Raw genomic sequence first — 7,933 nt, 5'->3', positions numbered from 1 at the left:
GTGTAAAAAGATGAAAGACAACTACTGGATGGTTTCATTCATTGGAATGTAGAGAACTGATACACATAAACTTGCGAAGAAGAAGGAGGAGGAGGAGGAATCAGTTTCTAAGACTTATGAAAACTATGGTGAGTGTTTTTGGGAAATTGTAGGATAGGAACAGATAACTGATAGTAGATGTGGTAAGGAACTATATCCTATAACCCCTGTAATTGTAATCCACTATTAATAACAAATGAAAATGGAGGGAAAGGAAGTATAGGGAGAATCCTTGTAGATTATTTATTTTTTTTTTACTTTTGTTAACTGTGACTCCAGACAACATGGAATGCTGCAGTCTCTTCTTTGGGTTATATGGAGATTTACTTTATCCTTTTGCCATAGCCTCTTAACACACTGCATTAAATTTAGGGGCACGAAAAAGAGTGCTTTGAAGGTTATGTTTAAATGAAGAAAATGTTTATTTTTAATCTTGGTGATATAATGTGCTTTTTTATAATTATGAAAGTCATTTTGATTATTAACATTCTAAATTTCTCATTTTCCTTCCTGGTTGTATTTAACAAGAGTTCATATAATCATGACACTTGTACTTATAGTGTTTGTTTTAAAATATGGGCTAAAGTCAGTTTTCAAGTATATTAAGTACCAAATATTGAATACTAAATATAATGTTTAATGAAGTCCATGGTTTTAAATTCAGAACACATTTTCTAAGATAATTTTTTTCACTTGTGCTACTTAGGTCAACCTTCTGTTTTCTTTTCATTCTCTATGTCCATAGATTCTGATGAATCTGTCCCTTGCTGAAAAATACTAACTAGCTCCTCACTGTAGCCAAAGTCTTATATCTTCAAAAAATATAGGCCTATTAGCTTTTTCCAAAATGGAGACCCCAAATCTTCACCTGCAATGATTTTGCCTTTAGGTTCATGATTAGTCAACAATTTGTTCTACTTTATATTTTGACTCTTTTTCAGCCAACAGATTCCAGATACTACCATGATGCCAACCAGATTTCCCTGGGAAGATGACCCCACCAGGCGTCCTGGAGCCCTGCCTCCCCAAACCCCTATACCACTAGGGAAATAGAGAGACAGACTGGGTGTATGAATCAGTATGCCAATGCCCATGTTCAGCGGGGAAGCAATTACAGAAGCCAGACCTCCCACCTTCTGCACCCCATAATGACCCTGGGTCCATACTCCCAGAAGGATAAAGAATAGGAAAGCTCTTAGGGGAGAGGATGGAATATGGAGTTCTGGTGGTGGGAATTGTGTGGAATTGTCCCTTTCTTATCTTATGGTCTTGTCAATATTTCCATTTTATAAATAAAAATTATATATATGTATATATATATATATATATATATATACATGATTACTGTTTACCTTTATGAAAACCTTGAGACCATCTCTTGCATATGTAATGTAGGAGACTGAACCTTGGGTCTCACAGATACAAAACCTGCGCTCTACTGCAGAGTAAGCTCAGTGGTATAAAGACTGAGACACTTTCCTACTATACTGTCACAGTTCAGTGTCCCATCACACTTTTGCTTCAGATAGCCCAATACCTTTATGTATAAGAAGAATCAGAAGCATACTATACTTTTGGATTTCTTTTTGCTTTGGCACCAACTATTCCCTCTATTCTAGTTAAGGTTACCTCCTCTCTTTTCTGGTCTTTCCTGTGACCCATTGCCTGTAACACTTCTCCTTTGCTCTTCTTCCATATTGACCATGGAGTCTTCTAATTAGAACTTAGCTCACTGAATAAATCTCTCATAGATTCTCTGAGAATATATATGCTAAGGTTTTTTGACATAGAAAGTTGAAGGTCAGCTTGGATTCCCCCATAGACAATATGGGCCTAGACCTCTGATGGATACCTCTTTTTTATTAGTTATTTAATATTGATTTATAAAACTGGCCTCTGATGGATACCTCTTTCTTTTTTATTAGTTATTTAATATTGATTTATAAAAATGAATGTCAAGAGGGGTGCAATTCCATACCATTACCACTACCAGAGTTCGGAATTCCCAGTCCCTCCATTGCAAGCCACAACAGTTCTTCTAAGGTTGCAGAAATGGCTTAACCTATCTCTACAACTATCTGTGTACATTTGAACACAACCATCCCTTTTCTTCCATGTCCAGTTCTCTATTCCCCTCCAAGCCACTCATGACCCTATTATTACACCCAAATATCCCTCTCTTTTTCCTCCTCTCTCTATGGGTCCTGATGGAGCTGGAGTTCAAAGTCCTCTTATCTTCTTCCTCCTATCACTTCTCCCCCACTGGGAGTATGGATCAAAATTGTTTAGTGGGTGCAGAAGGTAGGAGTTATGGCTCTTGTAATTGCTTCTCTGTTGGACTTGGGCATTGGTACGGTGATCCGGTGATCCATACCCCCAGCCTGTTTCTATTTTTCCCTAGTCGGGTAGAGTCCTGGAGAGGCAAGGTTCCAGGACACATTGGTGATGTTCCTGCCCAGAGAAGCTGGGATGGAATCATGAACAGGAGTCAAAGTAGTAACAGAGAAGATGAGATTAGGGACCCTAGGGTAGAAGGAAGCTAGGAAGTTCACTTTAGGCATGTTTCTAGGGACCCATGACTATGGTAGTTTTTCTTGAGTTTGATAGCTAGGATGAAGTTAGATAAAAATGTTGTCTCAGAAATTGGTGTCAGAGTAGAGAAAAAGGTTAGAAAGTTTGGATTAGGGCAGTGAGTAGCTCCCATTCTTGAAAAAATTCTATTAATAAAATGAACTACCTCCATCCACCCAGCCCAGATCCAAAATATATTTATATTTAGCACCAGAGCCTGTGTAACCTCTGAATTCTTACTGTTCTCAGCTCACAGTTAGCTGATGGTCATAGCTGGGAACATTTCAGACTGCACTCACTTCAGGACCAGTATTCTTGGAGTGACAGGGCAAGATACCCCTGCCTCCCTTTGAAAACCAGGCAGTTCCTAGAATTGTTGTTCAATGGTGAAGGCCAAGTTCTGGGAAGACCCTCAAGAGGGTTTATGATGGTTTTCCTGATGGAAGTGACCAGTGCTGGTGTATAGAGGGAGATGAATCCCTCTTTCTTTCTTTCTTTTTAAATTTTTATTTATAAAATGGAAATATTGACAAGACCATAAGATAAGAGGGGCACAACTCCACACCGTTCCCACCACCAGAACTCTGTATCCAATTCCCTCCCTTGATATCTTTCCCATTATTTATCCCTCTAGGAGTATGGACCCAGGATCATTATGGGGTACAGAAGGTGGGAGGTCTGGCTTCTATAATTTTTTTCCCAATTATTACCAACTGATACTGCATCTGTTGATCCCAACAAAATCCCTCTTTCTACCACCATCACTGGTCACACCCATTTGGAATATCATTATATGATTTCTTCAGGACTGTGTACCCTCACTATGAAATAGCAATGATTGGGACTGCCCCACTCTCTGAAGGGAGGCTAGGTCATCCTACCCTGCCACACAAGGAAGACTAGCTCTGAAATGAGCACAGCCTAGAATGTTCCCAGCTGTGACTATGGATTATGATCTCATTCTGACAGTGACTTGGAGGTTGTAAAGGCTCCTGTGCTAAATATGTATGGATATGGGCCCTGGCTTAGATCAATGTGGTAAAAAATTAATCACATTTATATATCTTCTTCAAGTCTGCGAATAACTCTCTGTCCTAATCCTGCTTCCTAGTTCTACTCTCAACTCTGACACCATCTTCCCAGACAGTATTTCTGGTCCACCCCATGTTAGCTACCAAGAGGAAGCAAAAATCATTAAGATATGTATTCCTAGGAATATTCCTAAAGTAGAGTTCTTATCTTCCTTCTACGCTAAGGCCCCTACTTTCACCTGCTCTATTACGACTTTAAATTACTTTTTATTAAACATTTAATTCTGCTTTCCATGTTACTGCGTTTCCACCACCAAGTTGCAGATGCTACTATGATTCCATCCTGACTCCCTGTACAGATGACCTCACCAATGGATCCCGGAACATCACCGCTTCCGAGTGTACCCCACTAAGAAACAGAGAAATAGGTTACTGATATGGATCAAACTGCTAACACCCATGTCCAGAGAAGAAGCAATTACAGAAGCCAGAACTTTCACCTTCTGAATTGCAAAAAGAATATTGGTCCATATTCCTAAAGGGATAAACAATAGAGGAGTTTCTCATGGAGAGCAGGAAAGAGAAAACTCTGGTGGTAGGAATTGTATGGAATTATACTCCTATTACAACTATACCTCTTACAATCTTGTAAATCAATATTAAATCACTAGTAAAAAATAAAACCTTTAAAAGAATAAAAAAGACAGTTGAAGGTCAGAGTCTAACATAAATTAATCTGCCTTTGTATGGTTTTCTCTTTCTGTCTTGTCTTCAGAAATACTCACTTTCTACTTTTTCTTACTTTAATATTTTATTTATTTGTTTGTTTACTTGATAGAGACAGAGAGATATTGAGAGTGGAAGAGGACAAAGAAAGAGAGACACCAGCAGCCCGGCTATGCCACTTGTGAAGCTTCCTCCACAGCAGGTGGTGACTGGGGACTTGGACCTGGATTCTTGAACATTGTAACATATATACTCAGCCAGACGTGCCACCACCTGGCCCTCACTTTCTCCTTTTTGTCCTTCATGGATTCCAATTTTTTTATATGTGACTCTAATGTTCATACAGTATTTATTGTAGTGGCTGGATTATAGTTAAGAGACCATAAAATCTTGGCTGGCAAAAACAAAGCAACACACCTGTACACAACCCAGACACCTAATGAAAACTGAGTATTTAATAAAGTTGTGGTATATATACACACAAAGGAATTCTACTCGACTATAAGAAATTATTATATATTATCATTTTCCACATCTTGTTTGGAACTAGAAGGAGTCATATGAAGTGAGCGAAGCCTGAAGGAGAAGGATGAATACAAGATAGTCTTACATATAAGTGGTACAGAAGAAATAAGGCAAGGGAAGGGAAATGAGTTAAAGTTTGAACTGATTGATGTGTAATGTAGCAAAGCAAATGATTCTGAAAAAGGAGAAGGTGAGGAAGGATGTTTTCAGGTAAGCAGTACATAATGGTGAAAAAAGGCATGGGTTGATGGGATTGGTGTGCAGACACTTATAATATGGAGAAAACAAACTGAATTCATGTGTCTACAATTGTTTTGTAAACCATTATTTCCCAAGAAAATAATATAGGAACAAATTAAGTTACAGTGGCTTATTTGATATTTGTCCTGAACAGACTAAGTCTACTCTAGTCATCAGTTGTGACCTCACTTTAATGGTTGTGTCCACATATTCTAAATAAATTCAAATATTAGGGAGTCAGGTGGTAGCACAGTGGGTTAAGCACAAGTGGTGCAAAGTGCAAGGACTGGCGTAAGGATCCCGGTTTAAGCCTCCGGCTCTCCACCAGCAGGGGAGTCACTTCACAAGCAGTGAAGTAGGTCTGCAGGTGTCTATCTTTCTCTCCCCCTTCTCTGTCTTCCCCTCTCTCCATTTCTCTCTGTCCTATCCAACTACAATGAATGACATCAATAATAACTACAACAATAAAACAAGAGTAACAAATGGGAATAAACAAATATTTTTAAAAATGCAAATATTGTTGGTACATTATCTAAAAGCATTGACCTTTGGATTTGAAGAGGAATCAACTCAAATATTTATCACCACTGATTACTATTAGCACTATATATCAGAAGATTTTGCTGTCTATTTGTTATGGATGGTAGTCAGTTGCTATAGGAGATAAAGAAGTTTTTAAAAATTATGAATGTCTGCTTTTATGATAAACTGCTTCAAATGAAGACAAATAAACAGAACTGTGGGTCTTACCTCCATAGTTTATATAAAACACTTTCATTTCAGTGTTATTTAAAAAGTAGTTCTTATTCATGGATTTTCTTCCCTAGATTTATAATTGCTGTTAACAAATGTATCACAACCTTATTAAATTGTTTGCATTTGTCAAATTTCCATAACAGGATTTTTCTAAGGAAGTTAATGTGTAACTTAAGTTGCACATATATTTGAAAAAAAACTTTAGAATAAGAATCTGAGTAATGTACAATGTTGTATATGAAGCATGCATGTTCTATTAATATAAAATTCTACTTGAATGTATTCAAACTTGTGCATTTTGTAACAATCCAAGCAAATGTGTCACCTTCACCACAATTAACCGAGTGTTTTAACCAAATACTTGCATACTTGAGAAAAAATTATGAAAAAAAAGGACTGGACTGGGGAAATAGCACTGTGGTTATAGAAAAGAGTTTCATGCCTGAGATTATGAGGTCCCAGGTTCAATTTCAGGCACCATCACAAACCAGAGATGATCATGCTTAGTGAAGTAAGGACGTAAAAGACAACTGCACATTGGCATCATTCATACATGGAATACTGGGAACTGAAGCACATATATGTGCAAAAAAATTATAGAAGTATCCAAATTGTCACTAAGATTATCTGAGAACTTTGGAGGTTGGTACAGTATAGAATTATGCTCTTATTTTATAATCTTGTAAACTATTATTTAATAACTAATACAACCACATTAATTTTATTTATTAATTAATATTTATTTATTCCCTTTTGTTGCCCCTGTTGTTTATATTGTTGTAGTTATTGGTGTAGTTGTTGTTGGATAGGACAGAGAGAAATGGAGAGAGGAGGGGAAGACAGAGAGGGGGAGAGAAAGATAACACCTCCAGACCTGCTTCACCGCTTGTGAAGCAACTTCCCTGCAGGTGGGGAGCCCGGCTCCAACCAGGATCCTTACACAGGTCCTTGCACTTTGTGCCACGTGTGATTAACCCACTGCACTACCGCCTGACTCCCGTCACGTTAATTTTTATAAAAGAAAAGAAACAAAGATTTTAGAGATATCAATATTTGAGTCTGGGAATTAGCTGTAAGATACCTATTTTACATTTGATTTGCAATTGGTGGACAGACCATTCATTATCATTGCTATGACTAAAGTTTTTATTTCACAGAAGGTGCTAAATGTACAGGCATTTTTTAGAATTTAAATCAAATTTAAAATTAGAATTAAATTAATCAAAATTAATTAATTACAATTAATTAAGATTAATTGGTTAAAATTAGAATTTAAATTAAACCATTTGTCCTGCTTTATTTCTTACCACCTTTCAACCACCAAATTGCAGATGCTACTAAGATGACCTCACCAATGGGTCCTGGAACCACATCTCTTCACAGCCCTACCCAACTAGGGAAAGATAAAAAGCGTGGGGGAATAGATCGACCAATCAACATCCATGCTCAGCAAAGAAGCAATTACAGAAGCAAGAACTCCCACCTTCTGAAAAATAATATTGTTCCATACTCCAAGAGAAGGATAAAGAATAGGGAAGTTCCCAATGGAGGACATGGGACACTGAACTCTGGTGGTGGGAACTGTGTGGAATTATACCCCTCTTATTGTATAGTCTTATTAGCCATTATTCAGTCCTAATAAAAATTTTAAAATAACAAAAATAATAGAAAATTGGTATGGCAAACCCACTCAGTAATAACCCACTAATGAAAAGTCTCGGCTTCTTCCCAGGCAAAGTGTTACAAAGTAAAAAGTAAATAACAAACACCTACTGAAAGAACTACAAAAATACATCAATAGTAATACAATAATAGTGGGATACTTCAGCACCCCACACTCACACTTAGACAGATCAACGAAGCAGAGAATCAACAAACAAACAAGAAAATTAAATGAAGAGGTGGACAGACTAGACCTCTGGACATTTTCAGAGTTCTTCACCCCAAAAAACTCGAATATACATTCTTTTCAAATCCACACAGTACATCCTCAAGGATAGATCACATGTTACGCCACGAAGACAGTATCAACAAATTCAAGAGCA

At 37.3% G+C, this 7,933-nt stretch overlaps 1 pseudogene; it reads right to left on the bottom strand.

Annotated features, from left to right (window-relative positions):
- Positions 1-304: 304 nt before the first annotated feature.
- Positions 305-417, bottom strand: LOC132536082 (small nucleolar RNA SNORA26; annotated as a pseudogene).
- Between the last annotated feature and the right edge of the window lie 7,516 nt (positions 418-7,933).

Source organism: Erinaceus europaeus, chromosome X (assembly GCF_950295315.1).
Source record: "Erinaceus europaeus chromosome X, mEriEur2.1, whole genome shotgun sequence".
In the NCBI taxonomy this organism is placed as follows: Eukaryota; Metazoa; Chordata; class Mammalia; order Eulipotyphla; family Erinaceidae; genus Erinaceus; species Erinaceus europaeus.
The sequence above is the reverse complement of the archived record's forward strand: the minus strand, read 5'-3'. Positions and strand labels throughout refer to the sequence as shown.